This window comes from Triturus cristatus, chromosome 5_1 (assembly GCF_964204655.1).
Source record: "Triturus cristatus chromosome 5_1, aTriCri1.1, whole genome shotgun sequence".
NCBI classification, from domain to species: Eukaryota; Metazoa; Chordata; class Amphibia; order Caudata; family Salamandridae; genus Triturus; species Triturus cristatus.
The window spans coordinates 522526680-522539936 of NC_140587.1; positions in this window are offsets into that span (position 1 = coordinate 522526680).

Consider the following 13257-nt stretch of genomic DNA (forward strand, 5'->3'; position numbering starts at 1 on the left):
CATTATCTCCTATGCCGACAACACCCAGCTCGTCCTTTTACTCTCAGTGGACCCCACTAGAAATGAAAAACAACTTTCACAACTGCATGAAGAATGGCTCAGCCTGGATGAAAGACAACTGCCTGAAACTCAACCTGTAAATATAAATATGGTGACCCAGAGAAATGTCAAAGGACCTGGGTATCGATTGGTACAGAAAACAATAGGTCCTAGACAATATTATTAAATAATAGAATCAATGTTGATAATTTTTCTTCAAAAAATGTGCTGTTCTTAGTTGGTGGTGCGATTTGTCTGGTTAATTCCGATAACGAACGAGACTCCTCTATGCTAACTAGTTATGTGAACCCCAGCAAACTTGTATGTTTTGAATTGAACTATGGATGATTGACTACGAATACATTTCGGCATAACTATATCAGTGGGTACTGTTTCATTAACAAGTAATGTATTTTGGCTGTGTTTTCCTTTTTTTTTCTTTTCTATTGCAGGATTTAATCATTTTTTAAAGAAAAATTATCAACATTGATTCTAATATTTAATAATTGTCTAGGACCTATTGTTATCTGTACCAATGAAACTCCACCTGGACAATAATAAAGTAATGATCTTTGACAACCACACCCTCCCCTGGAATGACTCCTGGTAGGCATCAGAGCCACCCCCCTCTCCAAAAGATCAGACCGGCAACCTCAGCATCATCCAGACAGCAAACTCTCAATGAAACGACAGGTCAATGCCGTCTCCTCAGCCTGCTCCGCATGCTCCACAGATTTTTCAAATGGCTACTCACTGGCATCAGAAAAACAGTGACGCAGGGCCTCATCACCAGTCGTCTGGGCTGCGGTAATGCACTCTATGCCGGCATCACAGGCAAACCCATGAAAAGACTCCAGACGATCCAGAATGTAGCAGTAAGACTGATCCTCAACTTGCCCAAAATGACCCTCATCTCTCAGCACCTGAGAGACCTCCCATGTCTCCCCATCCAGAAGTGTTGCCATTTCAAGCTTCTGACCCACGCTTACAAAGCCCCCCGTAACCAAGGACCAGCATACATGAACCACTGCCTAAACTTCCATGAGCCACCGTGAAACCTCTGTTTCACTCACCTCACCCTCACTCATACACTGTGCATCCACCACTGCCACAACAGAGGACGATCCTTTTCCCACCTTGCCACCAAATCCTGGAACGCCCTTCCCCTCCACCTTTGAACATCACTCTCATTGTCGGACTTCAGGAAGGGACTCAAGTCCTGGCTCTTCAACTGAGACCCTCAGACCTGTACCTGGAAACTATCACAGCTGATAAATCGTGCTGTTAAAGCACAATTTGATTAATTGATGGATTAAGACCACCAAAATACCATCTTCAAAAGTTGGGACTTTTAGGTTAAGTTGAATATCATCACTATATTGCTGATATGAAATACCTGAATCTCTGATAACATTATCCAGTGTTTCACAATAGAGATGAAAGAGACAAGGAGTAGGGGTGTAACACAAGCCCCTTCAGACCCTGGGGTGCAGGGGGGGCAATCCTTCAGGAGCCCTCAAAACCTTTAGGGGTCACTATTTACCCAAGGCCAAAGAATATTTGTGAGATATGGTAGACCAAGGGGACCTCTCCTCCCTCTGCAGCTGGTACACTCCAGGCAGGTCACTCAGATCCTCTTCAGCTAGGAAAGTCTCAATGTCAGGTTCCCGAAAACCAGATGGGGCGGTCTGTTGAACTCTGGTGTAGTAGCGGCTGCTACCAGACGGGGTAGTGGGCCGGCAGGTGGGGGAGGGAATTCAAAAAATATGAAACAAAATACCTGGAACGGCCAGCCGCTGCCTCTCCTCTGACCCTATCTTCATTCTCTTCCTGTCTCCAGTCCCGGCCAGCATCAGTAAGCACCCTGGCACACAGGCTCAACTGAGCCTATCCCAAAGCTGCAATGCAGCATTTTGATTGGTCTTAGCGCCGTGGTTTGTCTCTCAGATGGGAACAGAGAGCCTGTGCATGTTCCTCACTAGGCTCTGAAATGCATCTTGGTGGGGAACATGTAAAGTGCGCATGACTGTTTGTCCGGCCCAAGAGGGCCCGTCAAACAGGCATTAGCACTCAGGAAGTGCAAACCACTCCTCCCCCTGCTCTGGCCAGCCCCGCCCACCACAGACTTCAATACGAAAAATAAAGTGATAATAACGTTACTATCAACTTATCTTTCCTTTTGAACACTGGGGCCACATTCCTCTGCCTTAGCGGAGGAGCTGCCACTGCTCTGAGGCTGCTGCCAAGTTATTGAATCTCGTGCCCACCCACATCACTAGACTTGACTCCTTTGCCTCATTCAAGAAACATGGCTTGTTTCATCAAAGGCTTTCTAGATTTTCTGTGCTTAGGAGCTCTGTTTTTCAGACACAGCGCTTAGATACCCTCAGGTTTAATGCGCTTTATAAATTCCTTTTTCATTTTCATTTTCACTTCATTTAATTTCTTCACATTCTGTGTGTGTGGGCCCATCATTTTGCTTTACGCCATAGTCCAGGAGCCGTAACCCACCCTGGATGGACACCTTGAGACAGAGAAGTCACTTTGAGGACAGAATTGCCAACTTCAATCACTTGATATCAGATTGGAGGATAAGACTTGGATTCATTTAAAGCCTTATCTTCAAATAGCAGGCATTCCTTAAGTATTAACGATTATGTACGTCGTGGTTGACGGTACCAAAAGCAGCTGAGAGGCCTAGCATTATCAGCAGGCAATGTCTATGATACTTATGACACTGCTAATGATATACAAGTGGCAATTTCAGTACTGCAGCCAGCTCTGAAACCATACTGATGGTTGTTATGGAGATTGCTTTCATTCACAAATTATTTCAGTTAATTGTTGAAATAGATTTCTAGTATTTTGAATAAGAGAGGTAGGTGAGTGAGTTATTCCCTACTTTTCAACAATCAGGGAACACTCATTAAGAAAGGGAAAGATTAATCAGATTGGCCCATTAGGGCTCCAGGGTATAATTCATCTCCGTGGCTAGGTTAAACGTTTTCAGGTCTGAGGCATGATTGGAGAATTTGGTTTTAGGGATCATGTAGAGAAGGCAGTCTGTGAATTAATTTCGAAGTTAGACCAGTGTTTAGCAGACATATTGTGTGAGATAGGAGAAGAGTCAAGATGGGAAGGGTGGAAATTTTCACCGGCATTTATTTTGGCATCAAAGAAACAACTTAAAAGTTATGAAGCATACACTGTCATGTGAAGAGGTGATTCCATAAGGAGGTGAATCCAGAGCAATAACAATAAGATTTTTGGATCAGACCAAGTAGAAATCTTTGCCGGGCGAAGGTGCAAAAAGTATCCAGCATACAGGAGACCTTCTCAGCAGCAGCAGTTATCTGAGAATGTGCAGCCCTCTTCTGCTACAGCCTGCCGCCTTGCACACTGAGAATTTTTGACTTGCATTCCAGAGGCTAAGTTCTAAGGCAAAATCTTTCACTGGCATAAACATGGTCTCTGTATCTGATCCATTCTCCATCTTGGTCTGACTTAACATTTCACTTTGTCCCAGTCGAGTGCAACTAGATGACCGCGGTTGGCGCTTAATTCTTTTTGGTGCTTTTATGAACCTTAAAATTTAAAGTTTCATCACTTCAGTTCTACTTGTTGGATTTTTTTTTATCATTTTGGTGTCATTTTAATTATTTGAATTTACTCTATTTCTCTAAATTGAATTGGGATGTTTCTTGTGTTTTGTTTTCACTTTAACTGTTTGAATACTGCATAAAAACTTTACACCTTGCCTCTAGGTTACGCCTGACTGCTTTTGTACCAGAGGGTTAAGCACAGGGTTATTTAGTGACTTTTGTAGTTCACCCTGACTGTGATTATTATTTGAGATGAGTTCTCACTCCTTACGACTAATACTCCATATTCTTACAGGAATTCTATTTGTATCTGCTTTAGGATGCAACTCTGAAGACTTTTCAGAAATTAGGAGACAGTCAGAGGAACTGAAGGAGTTTAAGGTAGATGTCACCTGCATCTCAATGTTGAAGCCATCCAGCAGAGCCTTGACTTCCACAGATAGAGCATGAGGGATAGTACGGTGAAGAAGAGGTAGCTGTTTGAAATTAAAGAATGAAAGCATCACAGTGGCGGGACACCTGGGAATAAGCTTATGAGATTGGATATTCATAGGGGTCAAGCTGTTGGAGATGTTCACTGCTAAATTTAAACATTTTTAAATACAGCATGAGCTTTGCGTAGAGAGACACTGATAGCATCAGTCAGATGGTTCTAGAGAATGACAATACACAGATACTATTCACCATGCTCCATGACAAGAGTCATGCAGTTAAATGTTGATGCCTTGTGGAAGAAGGGGTGAGGATATCACCTTTGTGAAAAGTTTTCCGGTGGCGTTTTTTCAAAGTGATCCCAGTTACAACCCGAGCGGCAGGAGTCTAGGGTACCAAATTTTAATTAAAAAAAAAAACAGGGTAACAAGGTTAATGTCATCCCTCACCAAATGAGCCCTAACCCTACTTCTGACCAATCTCTGAGCTAGACAAGGGCTCTACTATTGATATCCACACAATCCACTCCTATGTTTTTAGGAGATGGGCCCACCCAGGCCACTTTCTCACCAACAAGATGTCATTATATTCAGATATTTGGAAACCTGTCTGGCAGGTCAACCAGTGGCGGGCCTTATGTTTGAGTTGCACATAGGGCTCTTCATGAGTTCCCTGAGGTGGAGGGACTCCTGTTAGAATGGCCAACAGGCAAGGGGAGGTTCAATTGGGACTTACAATGGAGGCAAGAGGCTAAAGGCTGCATGTTGGTTACATGTTGAGGTGCCCTGTCCAAGGTTCCTGATCCTAAGGTTTGCAGCCCAGAACCGCCTACACCTCCTACTCCCAACTGTGGGAGGCATAGATCTCCACCGGCTGGGGGATGTGGGTCTAAGTCAACACTATCCGGTAACCTAGTTAGAACAACTAAAAGACTGCTAATACAGGCAGGGCTAGTTGGCTGAGGCTCTGCCGGGACCTACCTACCAAAAACAGCATTTAAGGATGAGATCAAATGACTAACTGTTTGTTCCGGGGAACAAATCTTATCCAATAAGGGGAAAACATGCATTCACAGAATACGCAAATCTGTTGATAATTTTAGCCCAGACAATAGGTGAAGGTACACCAACCTCAAATGCAAGCCTGATCGAATCCTTCCCAGATTGCAGCAAAGGAGGGTCGACAGACTCTTTATGACTATTTTTATGGCTGAAATAATGTTGCCACTTAACAGAGGCCCCATGCTTCATTTTGTGTTTCTTTTTGGCACAGGGTTCACTATCATACATTTGAGTTACATCCGAATTGCAGTTAAAAGTAGGAGTGGGCAGAGCAGCTGACTGTCCTGTAGCCATGACAGGTATTAATCCTGGGGTGCAAGGTGATACTAGAACAGGGACAGGAACAGTGAGAACAGTGGATTGGCCTGCCTGGGAAGCTAAGCGGCAGCCAAGAACAACTCCAAAGTCTCAGGAGAGACTCCTTTCTGCCAGTTCAATTTCCTTGGAAACAACATTGGCCGCTTGAGCAAGAGCAATAAGAAATAAAAATATTATGTTAGTCAAAAACGGATTAATATTTCTGATTAATACTTCCTAGAGTATGTCATTTTGTCATCTTCCCGGACAGTAGTAAGTCATGGTTGGATACTTTGGAGTGTTGCACAGATATGGGTTATCAAGAGATGTAAAGTGCAAGTTATCTGATAATTGTTGGAGCGTTTGGGAAAAACTGCTTCCTCTCAGTCATGGAACAATGCCAATGTAAATGAGTTTAATCTAAGGTACCTGACACATTTTTTGTCAAAGTGTAGAACGCGGGCTTGATGGTGTTAACTACAGCATATCTTTTGAAATATGGTGTAGCTTATGACTGTGATTAAGTATATTGTCTGTCCAAAACATGGGGACAGCTGAATGTGTGGCTGACAACTACCATTTGTGTTTCTAGTGTATTTGGAGGAGCAGTTACTATCAAAATTTAACAGTGACTTTATATCTTTACAAAAGATGTAATCATTATTTACCTTGGATTGTAAAAGTCATAGTTACTTTGTCATAATGCCTCATACAACTTTTTATTTATGTAGTTCATACTTCTTAATCTGCCTTCAATGCATGGTTTGTATGTAGCCACTAAAAATTAGTGGGGTAACCCAGTGCCACACAGAACCTGGGGTATTAGAGCTGTATATAGTAATTGGTTCTGTCGTGTAAGGACTGCATTTCTTCAGTATATGTATTTTTCCTGATAACTAGGAAAGAGCCAATCATTGGTAATTAGTGCCTAAACCATACAGATAAACAAACAGATTGAGACTGACAAGAACTAAACTCCAAAAAGTGGAAGATATATTACATGTCACACATCGTATCTCACAGTATACATACAAATGTATACAAGTGGAAACCCATATAAAAACATTTAAATACATAAACCTATGCTGTGTACTATACAGGAAACATTCACATTTGCAGTACATTGTGGGAAAATAGAAGGGGGGGTGAGAGAACAAAGTCTTCAATATGCGTCAACTATAACTTGGCCCATTATTTAACACATCGAGCCTTATCCTTAGGCATCACTATGTGAAATGTTGGTGTGGGATGTCTTGTTCAATATGTCAACGTTTCGACCCCTTATGAAAGAGTGTTATTGGAAAACATCTCAGAGGGTCTTCTTCAGGACTGGGAATGTGTTGGGAAAATTACTTTAGAAGGGGGTTGCCTGAGGCCTCAGTTAGCTCTTGTTGATGGTTCTGCCGCATTCGTCCAAGACCGTGATTAAATCCTTAACTTCAGAAAAATCTGTAATAGCTTTGGTGTGTATTGGACAATGGTTTCCTCCAAACCTCTGAATCCTTAACCAACGATGCCACTGCGTCCGTCCGTAACCCCATCACGAATCCGGTGTATGTAGACAATTGTTTGTGCACATTGTTGAGGCATCCTTCTCCTTTGCTGGGCTTTTGGATGTATTACACTTTTATCTTAAAATGTACATGTAACACACCAATTTAGATGTACGTACTGAGATGACTGTAAAGCAAAATGTGAGTTATCACGAAATGTGCATGTTTGTATACTAAATGACTAGCAAATATGTAAAATGTTATGAACATAAGTTAACTTGTATGTTGGATGAGGAGTTAAAGATGAATCAACAGTTGCTTTCACTTTCACTTTCATTTCACAGACACCATTCCATGATTGGATTGGAAATGTTTGGGCTTAAGGTGGATAAGGTAAATAAGGTAAATAGCCCAGACCACCCGGTTAAGTGTCTCTTGGTGATTTGTTCTTGGGTGTTCTCAACTGTGCCAGATGAATGAAACCTCCTATGGGGCATTGACGAGGCCTGAGTGTTACCAGGGGAGTATGGGGGTGGTTGACATAATACTGAAAAGTCATGGATTTACTCAAAAGTGTAAACTTTTTTTTTTGTTTTTTTTTGTCCTCATACTACAAAACATGCTCTTAATTCAGGAAGATTGAGCTTCTTAGACTGATATTATAGCCCGAAGAGAAGGAGCATCTACCCCCGGTCTCTTCTCGTTGAAGGATGGGTAAATTTGGCCCCCGGGGGTTGTCTTCAGAAGGGGCTTATCAGATATGACCAAAGCTCCTCCTCGTTCAAAGGGCATTCACTCCTAGCTTTAGCTAGCTTCCCATCATCTCGGCCCAATGAGCAAGTTCATAATCATTGGACTTAGAAGTGTATAAATTGTATTTCTTTACTTAAATAAATCCAATAATAAATGATGAGTAGCTAGATCTATAAAGATCAAAAGATGGTGGAGAAAGACCAATACACATTAAGTTAAAACCTATGGATTGTAAATATAAGTTGTAAACCAGTTATCCCATAAATCCCAGAATTTCGTTTTTTTAACCCTCTGACTTGCTCGATCTAGAGTTGAAATACGCTGGACTGAGCTTATCCATTCAGATTTAGTAGGTGAAATAGGTAAGATCCACTTTATAGAAATTTCCCTACGTGCCAGAAGGATCAGGACAAAAAGAAGTGCCTTCTGATTTCTTGATAGAGCCAGGTTATCTATCCCCCTTGGAATTACCCCAAAAATGACAATGAGTACTGTTAATCTAACCTCTTTTCCCATAATTTCAGAGATGATCTTACTCATGTGTTCCCAAAAGAGCTCCAACGAAGGACACTGCCAGAACATATGCACCTCATTTACGTTGATTTCATCACACTTCGGGCACTTCTTTGTCGCTCTATTCCCCAATTTAGAACGTTTCAGTGGTGTCCAAAAAGCCTTATGGACAGTAAAGAGATGATTTCTTTTTAGGGGGGCAGCTTTCACATATGACCAAAGAGTAGACATAGATACTTGCCCGAGAGTTTCGAGGTCCTCACCCGGCATGTCCTTCTTCCAGCTCTCTGCAAAATAATTCATTTTTTCCTCTCCAGTCTCGATCATTAGCCAGTACCATGCTGCTACTTCCTTTCGTGCTGGTCTTGTGCTGATTCCTTTGACCAGATCTCCATTCCCAGCCTTTTCTTTACTTATTGATTTGGCCCAACTTAGAATTTGCAGATACTTACATCTAGAAACCGAGTTATTGGTTAAAGTGGAGAAGCACTGTCAAGGGATTAACTCATTGTCCACTATCAGCTCTCCCCATCTTAGAATGCCAGCTCTACGAAGGGGGAGTGTGAGAGCGTCTTGTAGGCATGCCGGAGTACCCGGAGAATCCCAAATTGGCATTTCTTCATTATAGTAGGGAATATCTAGTAGTGCTCTCACTTGAACCCATACTCTAATAGCTGCTTTAAGAATCTTCAGTCTAACCTTTTTGAAGAATTTCGGATGTCCAAATTTTAAAAGAAAGATGTCAGCTTGTATATTATGAGCAAGTGTTAAGGCTGTAAAGAGAGGTGAGTAGGTCTGACTATCGTTTAAAAGTTGGCGTGAGTTCTTAAGATGAAAAGCGCAATAGTAAAGGTATAAATCAGGAGTAGCTATACCACCCTTAGATTTTTTCCTCCTAAGTTTTTTTTGGGAAATTCTAGGGTTTTTCCTACCCCATATAAAGGAGGAGAATAAGCCTTGTACCTTCTTAAACCAACTTTTAGAGAATTCTAAGGGAATAGTATCAAATAAAAAGGTAAATCTTGGTAAAATTGACATTTTCAGCAGGTTAGATCGGCCTACAATAGAGAGAGGGAGAAGATCCCATATCTGTAACTGCTGTCTTACACTTGCAACCGTTTTATCAAAATTTAACTGAGTTATCATATCTATGTTCTTTATAATTTGAAGCCCAAGGTATCTTATTTGGTGTTTTACCAGATCGCTTTTATTAGGGGAATTCCATATCATTAGCTCAGTTTTCTGCTGATTTATGGAATATCCCGAAACTTTCCCAAAACTCTCCAACTGATCCCAGATCTCAGGAAGTGCTTGTTCTAAATCTCCTGTCAGGACCATAAGGTCGTCCGCGTATAGACCTATTTTCCTTTCCCAGCCCATACAACCAAAGGGGAGAATACTATGCATGATCTTAATTTGCATGGCAGTGGTTCGATGTACATATTGACGAGAAGGGGCGAAAGGGGGCAACCCAGTCTAGTCCCACGGGAAATTTTAAATTGTTTTGTTAAGATCCCATTAACGAGAATCCTAGCAGAGGGGCTATTGTAGAGAGCCTTTACTGCTGCTACAAAGATTATTCCCAGATTGAAGCGTTGGATTGCTTTTATTAGAAAGGGCAAACTGACCCTATGAAAAGCTTTAGCAGCGTCAAATGTTAAAACTGCCAGTGGAATCTCATATACATTTGCTAGATCTATTGCTCCAATAAGGTCGTGGGTTAATTCATACAGTTGTCTCCCCTTCATAAAGCCCTTTTGGTCGGGGTGTATTATGGAACCAGTGACTTTATCTAGCCTCTTAGTGAGGAGTTGGGTATAAAGCTTGTGGTCACTATTTAAAAGGGAAATTGGTCTATATGATTCACAGAGTTGTGGATTCTTATTAGGTTTTAAAATAATTGTAATTGTGGCCTCGCTCGAGGATGCCGGTAACTTCTGAGCCAGGGAAAACACAGAATTAAAAAGTTGTAGTAAAAAGGGTGTTAACGCTTCTTTCAAAATTATATAAACTTCATTCGGGATGGCATCCGGGCCAGCTGCTTTCCCTTTTTTTAGGTTTTTGATAACCTGCGACACTTCTTTTAACCTGAATTCATTATTTAGACTATTGCTATCAACAGTCGAAAGAATAGGGAGTTGAAGTTCTCGGAAGAAAGCTTCCAGGCTTTCTTCACTCGGAGTTAAGTCTTCAAAGTATAAATCTAGAAAGAAGCGGACAAAAGCCTCCTCAATCTCTGAGTCCTCTCCAATAATTGTCCCAGTACTTGAACATTTGAGGCTCTTCACCATATTTTGGACGTAGTCTGATTTAGTTTTCCATGCTAGTAATCTACCACAACCCTCTCCATACTTATGATGGGCAAGTTTACTTGCCTCCCATTTCTTTTTATTTATTGCCTCTAGGTGGTCTATTAACTCATTCTTGGCTAGAGATAGTTGTTGTATTCTGTTTGGATCATTTGGCGCTCGTTGTAATACTGTTGTTTTTTGAGCGATTTTAGCTTCCATTACCTCAATATCCTCCCTTGCTTTCTTATTATGTGTTATAGAGAGAGAGGTCAATAAGCCTCTTAAAAAGGCTTTATATGAATCCCAGACGATATGATGGGCAGCTGAATTTACGTTAAATATGAAAAATTCCTTTGTGGCTATTTTTAACCTATCAATAATTAAGGGATCAAGGAGTATTGCACGATTCAGAGTCCACCTTCTTGGTAAAGAGCGCTTTGGTAGAGCAACTTCCAGGAGTACCGCCGAGTGGTCGGACAGATGTTCTGGCAAATGTGTGACTTTGGTTGTAACTTTACTGGTGGTATGATCAACCAGAAAAAAGTTGATCCTTGAAAGGTGGCCACATTTCTTATTATGAAAAGTAAATTTTTCCCCTGCAGTCCTTGATGTAGATCTCTTTTCACCCCATATATTCAAAAGTCCTCCTTCAGTCATTAGTTGTTGTAGGACTTTTCGAGTTTTTGGTGTGGCACCCGCAGCTCTTTTAGACGTAGAATCATAATTAGGATTTAAAACTACGTTAAAGTCTCCTCCCATAATGATTCGGTCATTTACATCTCCGAGATGGAGGAACAAAGACTGAAGATGAATTGGGTCGTCAGTGTTGGGGCCATAGCAACTGGCAAACGTAAACCAAGTTGCGTTCATTTTTGCCCTGGCAGTTACCCACCTACCATGAGTATCTGCAGTTACATTCCCGATAACTGCTCGGGTATTTTTCTTAAAAATAATAGCTACACCTTTTGTCGGCGTCATTTGTGTTGAATAGAAACAGTGCTCTATCCATTTATGATCTTTAAGTATTCCTGCCCACTCTTACTTAGTAAGATGTGATTCCTGAATGAGTATGATGTCATGATTAGTAATACGCAAATATTCCAAAACTTTCTTCCTTCTAGCAAAAAACCTAAGCCCATTCTCATTCCAGGATAGAATTTTTAAGTTTTGTACTCTATCCATACTTATCTATACTTTATCGTAAGATCCATTAAGAGTATCTTCCTACCTACGATGTCGGGGTTTCTAGAGCAGTATTTTGTGACTGAGGATGTTTTTTTAGTATTTTTCTCCCATATGCTCCCCCACCCTGTGATAAGGATTTTTTTCTGAGTTTTGTGATTTATGTGCTTTCTCTTAAACCCCCCTCCCCTTCCCTCCCTGGGGAACCCTCCCTCAACTCTAGAGACATATTAAGCCTCTTTCCAATGGGCTCACACCCTCCCCTGACGGATAGGATAATATTTGTGACTTAGTCGTTAATTGGACGAGCCTTTAATCTGATTAATCCAAGTGCTGACTTCCTCGGGGTCTCTAAAATTGAACATTTTGTTCTCCCACATCACCTTCAGAGAGGCGGGGAATTGGCTCCCAAGGCCTTCAGTTTCTCTATCTGTTTTCCCAATTCCCACTGCCTCTCCTGTGTGGTGCGTGAGATATCCGATCTAATGCGGAAAGACCAATCCCCCTTGTTATAAAGTGTAAACCTGCTGAAAAGTGTAAGTTAGCTTTGTGAATCATGCCCAGGATCACCTATACAATCAATGTCTCTAACACCCAAAATTAACAACACATTAAAAAGATGAAGCAAAGTTGCTGCAACAGACATTGATAAGGCATTCTTAGAGTAACTGGAGGTCACTTGATAATAATACAAGATCAGCATAGACATGCTTAAACTTTGCAATATTGGATTTTCAGTAGCTCTTACACAAGACAACATCCACAGAACAAGGTCTGATACATACTGGGGTTCAACATGCCAATTGTCTTAATGGATTCACAAAATATGCATAAGGATCATAAGACGCATTTATTATCAAATTAGTATAATGTGACATACGTGCAAAAAAGTAGGCAGATTTCAGTGACAATGTATAGAACAGGCAGTCTATATGCAACACTCAAAAAATAGGATAAAGAGCCTGCAAAAGTAACTAAATTCATGGTGACAATTGCCAAGGTTGCATTCATAACTGATTCCAAAAGACACATAACAACAACAATCAACAATCAACATACCCAATAAGCAGAAGTGGCTGGCAACTGTCTTCAAACCACTCACAATTGCAGATGATTTATCTTCCCTTCTTCCAACGCTTACATTTATTTTACCTTCTTCTGGGAGTACGGACTGAAAATCTTGGATGGCTCTGGGAATCATTGGTTTCAGATCCTAGTATGCCCATTTTGGCTCTCCACTTCAAATAGTTCTTTGCAATTTTATCTGTTCCAGTCCCCTCCCAAATGACCAAGGGCCTAATTATGACTACCGGGTTCTGATTCACCACCATAGTAATGTTGGCGTTGCGGGCACCGGCCGTCCAACCGTACTATTACAAATTGGACGATCAGACTGCCATGGAACTGCTGCAATGGGCAGGGATCCCTGGTTGTGTGCAGAGGTCTTGAGGTCGCAATTTACATGTCAGAGAGGATTAATGTAAAGCAATTTTGTACATTATTATTAAATATAGAACAAAATGAAAATGTTACCGCACTATGACCTTCATTTTAAATAAAATATTTAAATAATTTAAATAACTTAAATTAAAAT